This window comes from Anas platyrhynchos, chromosome 2 (genome assembly GCF_047663525.1).
Source record: "Anas platyrhynchos isolate ZD024472 breed Pekin duck chromosome 2, IASCAAS_PekinDuck_T2T, whole genome shotgun sequence".
NCBI classification, from domain to species: Eukaryota; Metazoa; Chordata; class Aves; order Anseriformes; family Anatidae; genus Anas; species Anas platyrhynchos.
Genome location: NC_092588.1, coordinates 32,831,992 through 32,845,962, shown reverse-complemented (window position 1 = coordinate 32,845,962; position 13,971 = coordinate 32,831,992). Strand labels below are relative to the sequence as shown.

The 13,971-nt window shown below is 36.9% G+C and overlaps 1 long non-coding RNA gene across 2 annotated transcripts; it reads left to right on the top strand.

Annotated features, from left to right (window-relative positions):
• Positions 1-1,053: 1,053 nt before the first annotated feature.
• On the top strand, positions 1,054-12,783 carry LOC140001855 (uncharacterized). Of its 2 annotated transcripts, XR_011807462.1 has the most exons (6): positions 1,054-1,341; positions 7,246-7,283; positions 8,169-8,290; positions 11,379-11,521; positions 12,307-12,454; positions 12,540-12,783. It is a non-coding gene; the product is annotated as an uncharacterized lncRNA (long non-coding RNA). The 2 variants fall into 2 exon arrangements; XR_011807463.1 differs by lacking the exon at positions 8,169-8,290 and having other exon boundaries at positions 1,061-1,341.
• The last annotated feature ends 1,188 nt before the right edge of the window (positions 12,784-13,971 follow it).

Below are 13,971 nucleotides of genomic sequence, written 5' to 3'. Positions count from 1 at the left end.
TGTTCTATGGACCAGCTGTGAAGTGGCCTTGATGTTAGCATGAATCAGAAGTATACAGAGAGCCCTTACTGAGAAGAGCTTCTGTCAAAACAGACAAGAAATGAGTGGATGGGACGTTAAGTAGGAAGAGTATAAATACCTTGTCCAGATTCACAGTCATATATCCACTGTTGCGTGTCATTTTTAAAGGTATTTATTGGCTTAAGTCTTAATTTTCAGAGCAAGCTACTAGAACTTAAAGAGCAGACTGGTACGCCTTGTCTAATTCATGATGATTAGAAATGGCAGGAGACAAAGTAGGTGAAATGTAGTGGATATAGTTAACTAGAGAACACTGCTCTGCAATAAGGCATATGATTGATTATTCTTTACAGAGGCTGCCTTAATAAACTCGTCTCTTTGTTTAGTTCATGTTAGACAAAGAGGTGTACAGCTGCACTTAGGCAATTTACAAGATGAGTTGAGGAAGTCAAACGCATGTAGAAAAATCCCAAAGTATATTTTTTCTTCGTTCCTTTCTTTAAAAGGAAATTTTTAGGTTTGGTGCAATACCAAGTCAGAAAGTCAGGCACGCAAAACTCAGGAAATTCCAGAAGCCAGAGTTCTTACAATACTATTAACTCACTCATACAGTACTTCAGTAGCATTTTGATCTCTGTTTTTATTTCTAAATTATAATCATGGTACTTTATTCAATGTGCTGTTAAAAATGTTGCACCATTAAATAGTTAAGCTGTGGATAAGCTTGATGTTGGGGAAGAATCTTGAAATTTGCAGGCTTGAATTCTAGCTATTTTCATTTAGCATTACATCAGCATTAATTTTACTACAGTTCAAAAAATAATTGTATAAATGAGTATTATGTAAACTAACACACAGAATAATTCCATATTAATCTAATTCAGATTCTTTATATGTATCCTGTGTAACATCCCTTTTTATCCCTTTCCTGGTTATTCTGCTAAAAACAGATAATTGGCAGTTACATATATTGCTATATTTATTTATAAAATCCATTTATGAAGTTAAAATAATGAAAATATAATTGATTTTTTTTTTCAAATTAACAAAATGATAATCATCCTTTCTTGGTCCAAATGCTGCTTTATTGTGCAATTTTTTGAGATGCTTATAGGATTGAAAACCCTGTCTAAAACCTTCTGTGAAGGCAAATCAGTCCCCACCAGCAGCCTGCCTGGAAAGGATTAAAGGAGATGTTCTTTGCATGCCTATCTATGACTAAAGAAGCAGCTTCTCTAAAGGAAATTGCTTTTCAGGCAGAGCTGAGACCATGCAGAGAGGTAACCAGTCAGACTTTTGGTGTCACTGGAATAGTTCTGTGTGAGTATGTGTTCCCCTTCACTATGTTTCTATGGAAGACATCATCTGCTGCTGTCTTTCGGTAGCTTTATAGCAGGATATGATACCATTGCTACCCTGTGGATATAGAGGCTTGAGAACAGACATATTTGGAGCTGTGTTGTTTAATCTGCATCGTTAGTTGATCATTCAAGTCAGAAGCTGAATGCTACTGCATTTAAACTGGACAAAAATAGCCCCAGAGACAGGAACTCACAGACAGTCTATGCTAGTTGAGGCCAGATGCCCTTTGTCCAATTCCGGTGCATTAATGAGTTGTGGACCCTTCCATTTTGCTAACTCTTAGACTGCTCTAAAACACAGAGGCAGAAGCCATTAAAAGTTAAGGTGGAAACAAAATTGGCCAATGTTGCAGTAATGAAGGTATCAAGATTGTAGTTTCTAATAGACCCACAGTCAGAGCTGGTATGAGTCATTATTACAAAAAAAATCAGTGGTGCATCTACTTACATCAGACCTGAATTTGATTTTAAAGTCATTATGCCATGAATCATGTTTTAAATCTTTGCCTTGAAAAGTTTTGTTTTAATCAACCTGTTACAGAGATGAAAGCTTCGCAGTACCTTTCAGAAACAAAGAATTCATGCAGAGTTTAAGTTTTTAAAAACTGTTTAAGCTTCTAAGATGGGGAGCGCATACCGAATCAAAAATTTTGGAATATGGAGTTATTTTTGGCATAAAGAACTATTTTAAAACAAGTCCAAGAATGTATGTTTAGGACTGATTCCAGAACAGCATCATTTATTTTTTTTTTTCCTTTGGATTTGAAAGAAAGCCAAAAAGCTATAGCTGATTTAATTTTTCTATTGTTGTGTAAATTGTGACTGTGATATAAGGAAACTTAACTGAATAAAAAGCAGATTTCTCATATCTATATAGGTATATAAAAGTTAAAAGATAACTGTGCTTAGTTAATTTTCTTGACGGTAGCATACTGGATCTTCCCATTCTTGTGTGTTATAAGAAATTCTTAGGATTCTTCTGCACAAAGGGAAAAATGAAAATCTTGCCTAAATGGCTGGCAGAACAGCAACACCAGCAACATCAGCTGAGACTGCAGTTGTCCATCTGTAGCAGCACATGGAGGTGGAAGTCCAGCAGTAACTGTATGAAATTCATTGCAATCCCCAAGCCTTGTGTGAAATACGGGAGGAGAAGCAAACCAAGCTTCTAACCCAACACTAGTGGCAATGCTGAAACTCAGAAATCCCTCAAAGTGTTTGGACAGCTAGGTGCCCAACGTGTTCAAGCAGATTTGTATCTTGTTCTTAGGGACACAGAAGGAAAAAAAGGACACAAGGCTAAGTTATTTGTGCCTGACATTCATAAGACAGCCCAAAGACAGCCTCTTCAGAGCAGGGGCAATAATGTCAAGGTACCAGTCAGATCAGCCATGAAATTTCTTTCATACATCTTGAAGTAAAGAGGCAGGTATTGTTATTTAAAGACTGGAGATACCTTCTCTCCTCAGACCAACTACCTTGAAGAAAGACTGAAAAACTTTTATTGGTCTTCCAAACTGCAAAAGGTGTTTCGGTTCATACAGATTATGTTGCATAAAGGAAACGCCAAGGGAGCTTTCTGTGGAGCAAGGACTGTAAGGAAGAAGCAGAATTCTTGCCTCAGCAAGAATTAGATCTGAAACGCATGCTTTAGCTTAACGCTTCATACTGATGCTTCAGCACCATCATGTTATGGGAAAGAAAATGAACCAGGAAAACATTTATGGAGACTCTGAAATAGGACCTGCAAAAAGCTAAGTTGTATTAGCATACTGATTACCCTAAGGTAAGCAGTTCTCATTGTCAAAGACAATCTCATTGTCTTTGTTTTTGAATAAAGAATAAATCCACACCTGATGATAGAATGCTATGCTGCAGTGCATGTAATACTGTGTTGTGGAGGAGATACAATCACAGGATGTAGTCTTGTAATGAGCAGATAGAGAAGAGACTTTTCTTATTGTGTGTGAGAGCATAACCAAACACCAGTTTGTTGGTGATTCTTTGTGCTAGGAAACAAATATTATTTTTATGTGGTTCATTGACCCATTCAATGATGGTTCTGTTTAAGGAGGTACTCTGTATTTCAGCCACAGTTTAGAACATGTATCCAGGACAGCAGTAAGTAACTTCCCTGCTTACGTCCACTAATGATTTATTAGGTATTAGTAAATGTTATGTTTTTGTATGTATTATAATTAATGTCTCCACAAGACCTTCCCTCAAAAGTGGTTTTGTCCTGCTACACTGCAGTCCTTCATCTTGTGTTTGTTTGTGCAGGAGTGGTTCTAATCTGGGCTGTTTGCCCTGTAACCTGCAGTTCCCCAGGCTCCTGCTGGTTGTGGGCACTTTTTGTAATGTTGTGTCCTGTTGACATGTAACCACAGAATTGAATTTTGGAACAGCAGGCTGACATTGTCTAATGTTACTGTGTCACAATTATACAGTGTACTTCAACAGCACTGGCCATTTGGCAGTCTAAAGGTGCTTAGCAGTACTAAATGAGACATATTCATTAACATTAATGCAGTAGGAATACAGTAGGATTGAGTTAAATACTTGTGTCACAAATGAGAAAAAACAGAAACAGAATGCTTCCTTATTTTAACAGTTTTACCAGAGCTGATGGAGTCTTAGGTTTGACTATGGAAATAGGAAAATTGGAGGGGCGGTGGTGGTGTTCCTTTCAAAAAAGAATAAAAGGTAAAACTTTAGGCAGACTTTTTTTTTTTTTTTTTTTTTTTTTTTTTTTTCCACGAGACAATGGCCTACTTTAATGTTGCCTATTTTATCACTGCTGCCATTTGTATTTACAGTGCTTTGTGTAAGGACATTGGAGTTGCACAGACTGATTCTGGCTAGCAAAATGGTTTAATTTAAAGTAATAGCTTGCTGAGCTTAAGAAACTAGGGAATTTATCAAGTTTTATGTGCTCTAATGCAAAGTTCTTGGTAATAATAGCTGCTTGGCATTAGCTGTAATTGATATGACAGATACTTTTGGTATTTCCTAGCTTTCCATGAGGAAAATACATGCATATTTCTAACTTTACATTTCTTCAATACTCAAATTCCACTAAGATAAATATAACAAAGTTTCTTGCAGTAATCTGCAAAGGACAATGCCAATTCTTCAGACCTTAAATAACAGAGATCCATTTACTATTGTGAATACTTCATCTATAACACAATGCTCTTTGCATGACTGCATATGAGAATGTATCAGTCTAATTATCAAGGCTATAGGGAATTTAAAGCTCTCACCTAACTCACTAAGACTGTGGGCTGTTAGGACCTCTGAGGTCAGGCCCACAGTTAATGTCCATATTATTATATATAATGCAATTCATGTAGGAGTAATGTACAAAAGTAAGGTTTAGAAACAGGTCATTTTCACATAATAAAATTCCTTAAACCTTGCATATAATGGGCATGTCTGATAGAGCATGGTGCGACAGTGATCAGTCTGATGGATTAGTAATTTATCCAAAAGCAAAAGTTTAATTTTACAAAAGCTTGTGGAAACTTTCTTTTTTCTTCTATAGTTGCACTAAGATTTTCTGAGTTTTATTATTTGAGTCTCATATTCAGACTATCTAAAACTTAGAACAGACCAGTTAATTCACTCTCTACCAATTGTAAATTTCTCATTCACTGAACTTACTCTGGAAGTGGCCTTATTAGGTTCAATGTGACTTCTGAAAAAGTGTTCAAAATAATCAGTGGTTCTTCAGTCTGGCTCTCACTATTCCAGAGCTTCTCCAGCATCACCAGATGGAAGGTTCAACAGAAGTGCAAGTGCTCATTTGTGCAGTTTTTATATTAAGATTTTTCACTTCTGTGCTTGCAATGAAATATTGAACATGGGACAGATTTAAAAATGGAGCTAATTAACTGTTTGGGAACATGTATTTCTTCATTCCTTAAGCTGGAGAAAAGTCCATTAAACACCTACATATATTATTTTAGCAACTGTCTTATTCTTAACTGTACTACATGGGAGACAGCTAGATTTCAGGTGAATGCATGTGGAATTTTCCTTTCTAGCCTAGCCATGCCAAACATTTATGGGGTTTACATGACTACACTTGGAAGTTTTGCTGATGAAGTGTATCCATTGTACTTTACCAAAAGGGGCTCAGTACAAGTACATGGTTTATGGTCAGGAGTGTTTGGGTAAGGCATTTGCATAATTTTCTCAAGTGGCAATGACTCCACACTGTCTGCTCAAGTAGCTTTAAGAAAACACTAGGTTCTAAATGGTAGTACCTCTGTTTGACTGTGAACCTTGCTGCTGTGTTTAAAACAGAGTTTTTATACATGATAGATTATTTTTTCCCTTTGGACTCTGGAGTCTGGCTGATACAGTGTGTGTAAGGAAGATGAGGTATAATTTCTGAAAAACTTTTCCAGGCCTGTAACAGAAGTAGCCCAACAAAGAATGATGAATTAATATATACTACTGCTTTGTATTTCAGCTAACACTAAGGTCTGATAACTTTTGACATAGTTAACTAGAGGAAGAGATATTTTATTCTGTGAATTGGACTATATTCTTAGGCTATTGATTAACACCAGTCATGATTTGGCCTAATTTGGATGGTGCTGTGTGTTTTAAGGATAATAGAGAACTTTAAATCTTCCTAAAAACATCTTGGTACATTTTCTTTCTTCTTCCTCATTATAATAATTGATATCCTTATAACAGATTTTTTAACAAATTGTCATCTCTCCTGAACTCCTCTTGTTCCTACATTAAATTCGGAGTAAGGTATAAAGGTACTAAAATGTGCTTTCTTAAATTCACGTCTTTGTGTTTTCCTTCCCTTTTTTCCTAAGAAACATGAACCTTCATTGTTACTGTTTAGTCTTACTGAAATTGCTAATGCATGCTCACAGTCTGGTGGTTGGCTATAATCCTATTAGCCGTTTACTTCACTTTCAGGAATAAAAAGGCACATACTAAGTACTTGCCTAAATTTGTCCCACTATGCTGCTTTTAAAGATATCTGAGGAGTATCTGCTAAGCTGTGTTCCACAGCTGATTTGCAAAAAGCCTAATAATTTTAATATTCTGGACTTGGAGGTCTAAAAAGAGAGCTCAGTTTCAGGGCATTGCTTCCCGTGCTTATCATTATTACAGGAATTTCAGCAAGTCTATTTCCTTCTTCATCTGAAACAAAGTGCTAAGTGGAGAGAATTAAGAGCAGGTTTATCACAAACAAAAAGGCACCATTTTGTCAAGTACTTTTTGTTGCTTTTTCTCTTCCTTATTTTACACTTCATGTCTGCCCTCAAACGCCTCTATTTCCCCCTGTTTTTTTTTCTTTTTTTTTTTTTTTTTTCCCAAGTCTTTGAACCAGTGCTTTTAAACTATCAATTTTTGAGGCCATCTCCTCATTTGGGTACAGAGATCAAAGATCAAAGGGCTGGAAGATAGAGCCTCCTTGTTCATACTTAAAATAGTTCTGGCTCTTTTCATAGCATCAGGCTTTAAATTGTAAACTACCATGGAAAACACCAAAATCATGCCTCCTTCTCCCATGACACCTCTTCAGTGTGTCAAACTTTTCTGTCAGGTTGTGTCTTAAAATAAGTTTGGCTTCTTGCGCCCCTATCATCTATTGCAAAGCATCTACTGCACAATCTCACTTCTTCAATGATTAAAATATGTAATCTAAGCTTATTTCCAGCTTTCATAGCTTAGTCATACCCCATTGTTCTTGTACTAGTAATGTTGTTACAGCTTAAGCAAATTTTCTTTCTTCCTGGTATATGCTTACATAATGTATCTATGTACAATAATTATTCTATAAAAATAGTAGAGCAAAATAGCAAAACTAATAAACTACTGTATTTTACAGGAGAAAAGAAAATTTCCACAGGGTGCTATTCCCAAAAGGTAAGATTATAAGCAAATATCTGTACTTGGAGCCCATAACTTCTGAAGTGTATTTACTAAATTAAAGCCTTTCACACAAAGGCACAAGTGAGAACAGTATTCATCACAAATCCAGCATTTTCAGCAACATGCTAAAAAAGTTTAAATGCTTGAAAATAAATACATTATTAATAATAATAAAAAGAAAAAATAAAACCAACTCACAAGACCTTTAACCCCCCTTTTGGAAAATTAGTTCACGTGAATTCTGTTAATACTGATAAATAAATAGTGATTTCATGATGCTGTTTATTTACTGCCATTTAGATTTTATCTTGGTTTAAAATATGTAAACAAATACACAACTCCAGCAGTTTTGGAATTAAATACAGAACTGGTATTAAAATTATAATTCCAGTTGATACAAAGCATGATCTAGCCAGAAACTTAAATTAAGTTTGAATCACAAGCCATCTGTATTGCTATAAACACCCTTGCTGCATGCAGAAATCTAGTCACAAAAGAATACTCCTTATTCAATGCTGAGTTTTGTAAGAAAAACACATTTATTCATCCCATTTATTTTATATTGTTTTAATTATCTCAACAATATGATCATTCAGAGAAAGGCATTCTTGACCATGAAGAAAACTGTGATGAATGATTAAGATAAAAATTGTCATTTCAGAGTCTACTTTAGAAAGTTTCCCTCTTGCCAAGGAATTGACATCATAGGTGACACTGGCAGCTTCATAGTATCATGAATCATCTATGACAGAAGAGTTTCCATCCTAGTTTGAGAATAAATATTAATAATATGTAATTAATTACTAGGTTTCTATTTTCCAGATTATTAAAAAACATTAACAAGTCCTCATAGCAACACTCTTCTCATTTTTCATGCAGAGAAAAGAACAGGCTGACTAGGTACTTCACATTTACTTGGCCAACTGTGTCATCTGCTCCACTCAGGGCACAGTTACTTGAATTCCCCCCTCCTGAAGTCCCAAGTGCTGTCATCTGCAAAAGTAAGTTCAGCTGCCTCCCATCCCTTCCTGTCCACTTCTGAGGTCACTGGAGGTCAGCTATGACCACTGAACGTAGGTTACAGCTACACAGGAGGCTTTGAACACGGGCTATGGGGAACCCCTTCAAAAACAGATAGGCAAACACGGGAGTACTGGGAGCACTGGCTTGTGAGTCCTCCCCACCTCACAACCCTTTGCTTCATCCCTCATGGGTACAGAGGGTCTTTGACATCAAAGACCACCACCTCCCAGAAGGAAGAGATAGGTCATTGCCTTCACAGAACAACAGGTTGGAGGGGACCCTTGGAGGCCATCTGGTCCAACCACCCCCACTCAAGCAGAGCCACCCTGAGCCAGTGGCCAAGGACCATGTCCAGACAGCTTTTGAATATCTCTGAGGAGGGAGACCACAACCTCTCTGAGCAATGTGTGCCTGTGCTTGAGTACCCTCACAGAAGAGGGTACCCGAGTACCCTCAGTTCTTTTCATGGCCAGTTCGAACAGGCTCTGATAGGCCAGAGGACCTGTCCTGCGCCAAGGCCTTGGGCAGTCAGAGGAGCCCAGCAGGCCCTCAGCAGGTGCATTAATTAAACCGCAAGCCATGATGGCAGGGTGGGACTGAGATGTATGTGCATACCTGACGGACTGCAGCCATGGGCCACCTGTGGGCCACCCAGCTGGCAGCACTGCAGTTCTCGTGAGAGGATCACCACCCATGATCTCTGCCATTTCTGTTCCTCTTCTCTTCCATAATATCATGAAGGATCTCCTCTGTTTTTCAGTGTCAGCCTTCTTTCTGTTTCCTCCATTTCATTTTTCATCTGTGAGCATTTATGACGCATAGTAAGAGAAGCAGAAGCTTTTATGGCCTTTTGTGGATGAGGGAAGGAGAAGCATCAGTTTTCTCCTCCTTCTTTTCCTCATCCCAGTCTCTGTTGCCCCTCTGTTTTGTGTGCTAACATGGGACAGTGGAACTAGCCACAGTGCAAAAAGTTAAGTTGCTCAATTCAGTGGAGAGTACTATTTAGGCCAATGCAGCCATTCAAGCAAGCAATCGAAAGCACAAAAGGTTGGTGCCCATGCCTGTGAGCTTTGGTCATGATTGAGCTTACTGCATTGAAAAAATGTATAGGTCAGACTCACTTGAACAGAGCTGGCTGGCAAGGAGTTGGTAATCAGAAAAATATCAATGTTAAGTGTATTAGACATTAGGCAGTGCTGGTCCATTTCTTTTGCTGTACTGTTTCTCCTTTGCTTGTACAGAGGAAAAATGTTTTTCCCTAAAAATATTTTCAGACAGACAAATATGCACAGCATAGCTTCATTTCTGAAATAAATGAATGTTTGCACTGATCTCTTTCATGCTTCTGTCTCTAATTTTATACTTTATTGTGCTAACTCTTCTTCAAATTTCCATTCTCATTCTCTTCTTTTGCAGCTCTGACAACTGGGCTTTTCTCCAGGCCTCCACCCATCTTTATACATTTCGTTCTTTTCTTCACTAGCAGTTTGCTTTACACAGGATTTCTCTCCTATCTCGTGTGGTTTCTCTCCCTACATCCACATTTTTTTTCACATTTTACCATGAAATTCCCTCCCTCCATTTCTTTTTCCCACCTCCCTCTATCAACATTTTCTGAAATATTATTTATTTCTGGTGATTTCTGGTTATCATTTTTCAAGCTATCGTTTGCCTCCTTATCTCTTCAACCTGTTGAAGACCTTTCAACCTTTCTTCTTTCTTTCCTGCTATTCATTATTTGCTTCCTTATTATTTGATCTCTTTGACTCAGTCCCTCCAAGTCTATGTCTAGTTATGCTTTCCATTTATTTGGCATTTATTTTCTAGAAAATGCTAGATAGTCCTGTTAGATGATGAACAGCTTCCAAATTCAGCTGAGTTCAGTGGATACCAAATGGCATTCTCCATCTCATGGAATTTGATTCTCTCATTCTCTCTGTTTCTTTCCTGTACACCTGTCCTCATGTTTCCCATGCCACTTTTTCTTTTGTTTTCTTTGATACTCAGAATTTTTTCATTCTCCTGGGTTGATCCCTTGTATTCCTCCCTCTCCTAAAGCTCCATTTCTTTCTTTACCTTTAATAGTAACTCTACTATTCCTTTTGTTTCATAAGTAATATGAATTTGATTGCAGTGATGATAGTGAATTTAACGAAATATATAATAAACCTAGTAACCAATATGTATTATGTATAAAAAAAAACAGTGTTATGTTATTTTTATACAATTTATTAAGTAAAACATAAGAATAATAAAAATTATAAATAAAACACATTAACTGTACAACATCACAAAGTAAATATAAATATCTTCTTTGATATATTAATGTTTTGGAATATCTGTCATTGAATCAGAATGTACTATAAAATCAGTTGTAGGTAAAAATTTTAATCTACAGAGCATGTGGAAAATTTATATTTTCATTGTTTTAGAAAAAATTAAGATATATTTAACTGTTGAAATATGAAAATCATCTTTGGAATTCATTTGGATATTGCACTTTGCAAAGTGTCTAATTTTATTTCCTTTTTGCTTTTCAGAACTGTAACCATACATGTAATCCTTCTCTTCAAGAGGAAAAAATATTTCATTTTATTGAAATATAATTAAATGTACATATAATTTCTAAATATTAAATATTATATATATAACACTAAATCTCATGAGCCAATTGTTGCCTTTATTTCCATTATACACTATTTAAATATGTAAAGGTTGAGTGTCAGGAGAAGGTAGCCAGGCTCTTCTCGGTGACATTCAATGATAGGACAAGGGGCAATGGGTGCAAGCTGGAACATAGGAGGTTCTGCTTAAATGTGAGACAAAACATTTTTATGATGAGGGTGACAGAACACAGGAACAGGCTGCCCAGAGGGGTTGTGGAGTCTCCTTCTCTGGAGACATTCAAAACCCACCTGGATGCGATCCTGTGTGACGTGATCTAGGTGTTCCTGCTCTTGCAGTGGGATTGGGCTAGATGATCTTTCAAGGTCTCTTCCAATCCCTAACATTCTGTGATTCTGTGATTTATTACTGCATGTTGTTATTTTTTTCTCTGCATTTCAGTAAGCTGCTGGTGCTTTTCACTATCCGTGAAAACTTTCCTGACAACACCCAAATCTTCTTTTGCTTGTGAGAAATGTTTTGCTTTGGATCTTCCAAAACAAGACTGAAGGCATTTTGGTGGTACAGACCATATGGCAAAATTGGTGAGTAGTGCATCAAAAACTTTCCAGCAGTTGCATTATTGACTTAGAGTTGACTTAGAGGAAATGCTGTTGAAAGAGATAAGTTTTATATTAAAACTTATTTTTCATTGACCAAGAAAACTCTGGGTCATACTACTTCTGCTGTTTGACAACTAAGTAGAAGGGAAAGTCCAAAAGAAAAACAAGCCAAATGGATTCAGTCTCAGTCCTGTAACTTCAGAGCCCTCATAAAGTAGCTATATGATAAATCTAATCTAATGTAAACGTGGACCATCAGGGAAGCCTTTGGGAGTTTAAACATTTTTATTAAATTGTTTATACCTTATGTCCATTTATGTACTACACACAGTGAAAATTTGACTTCTAAAATTCTGGTGGATATAAAAACAGTTATTATGATCTACTACTTCTTGAGAAGATTATAAATGTCAGGGTGAGGTTGGGTGTTGCAGTTGTAAATTAAACATGAAAGTTACCCGAGAGTGTTTGCAGCCTGTACCCAATTCTCCACCATGAGACTGGAATGAGGCTTATCTGTTTTTACATGAAAAAATCCAGTTAAGAGAGTACAACCAGCAGTAGTTATCTATATATTGGTGTGAATTCAGAGTTTATAAAAGGTTCTGGCATGACAGTAGCAAGGACTGAACTCTTTGACTTGTCCTCAGACATTTACAGCAGAACTCACTCTCTTCTCTGTTCAGCAACAAACTTTATTCTATTCTAAAAAGTAAAAAACAAAACAAAACAAAACAAAAAACAGTGCTCCTTTTTTTTTTCTACAGCTAAATTATTAAATCTACAGACTGGTATACAAGCAATGCTTTGAATTTATCTGCCAACCAAAGAATTGCTAAATTTTATGATGCATTCACCTTGTGGATGTGAACTGGATTGGAAACATGCATGAGAAGGAAAAGGCGAGTGAAGACGGTAAGAAAAAAAGTGCTTCCCCAGATAATCTAGAGAAATAATGATTTTTAACCCTTACTCCTCATATTTTTCCACTATTTGGTAGGTGACTTGCCTCTCACCCTGATTCCCGAATGCCAGAATACCATCAGCCCCTGGGATATGGAGCTATGTCCCTGGGTCCTCCCACTGCACTGTTAGAGGGTTAGTTCTAGTCCTGCTGTACCAGAAGCACCATCTTTGCTGAAGAAGGAAGGTCTGTCCTCTCACAGAACATGTATAAATTTAAAAGCAGGTGTTGAAAAGTGTTGCAGCTGCAAAATCAGTTGAAATAAAAATAAGAAAATTCAGCTTTCCATTGTGATCTTTCAAAGCTACATTTGACAATAGCAATTACAGACAACTCCACAGTGTAAAGAAAATATAAATCTGGAGTTTCAGATTATATTCCTTCACATTTAAATAACCTCAGCTGTGCTTATCATCACTTCAAGCTAATTCAGTTGAATGAACTGTAAACCAAATAGATGCTTGTCCTTAAAGACAATAGCTTCTGTGTCCAGGTCAAGCTCTAATATTCACAGTGGTGGATGAGGAACTGCTAAAATAGTTAATGAATACATTATGTTAACATGACTGTTGAGATGACTGTTGGGTTATTTGTGCAGTTGAATACTGGTCTGTAAGAAAAGCAAACAAGAATAGTCTGAGATAAGCCGTATCTTGGCAAACATTTAAAGGCGGAAACAATGAAGGCAGAACCAGGGCCTTTACATGTACTGTCTTAATCTCCCATTTAGCTCCTTGTAAGGAAATAAAAACCCAGAAACTGAAAACAGGCTGGGTTTAAGGAGTGTCTGCCTTAATATATAGAACTGGTAAGTCCTGGGGTGGGGGAAGAACCAGGCCATGACATAACCATCTGTTTCAGCATTTGTTGTTTTAAAGTCCATTTTGTACTCTGTATATGAAAACAAGCCAAGGAGCATCACAGAAGAGAGGCTGTATTAGGTCATTCTGCACGACTCTCTTGTCTTGAACAAAAGCCTAAAGCAAATGCCTCGGAAAGAAGACAAGTTTAGGGGAATAATATCTTGACAATTGCTCTGAGAAAATTCCCAGCTGACAATGGTTTGTAGTGCAGGGACTACCTGAGGTAGAAATGATTTCTGTGCATTTAATCATCCCCTGTTTATTTCTTTTCAGTGTTCTTATCTTGTCTCTTCTTAAACATATATAAATTTTTAGCACTCACTATCCTGTGTCAATGAGTTTCATTAAAAATATGTCGTATGTAAAAAATGTCTCCTTCAGTTTGTTTTGGATCTCCCACTTGCTGTCTTTATTTGAATGCCCTTCACACTTGCATGAGGTCAAGATCTAATGAAAGCCATTTCAACAAATACTGAAAACTATTTCAGGCAAGTGTTTTTGTCCTTATCAGGGCCTCCAGACAGTATGCAAGTACATAGACAAAAGGAACAGGAACATTATACACCTGAGACCTGGTACATAGAGACATCCTCTGAGAGATTGTT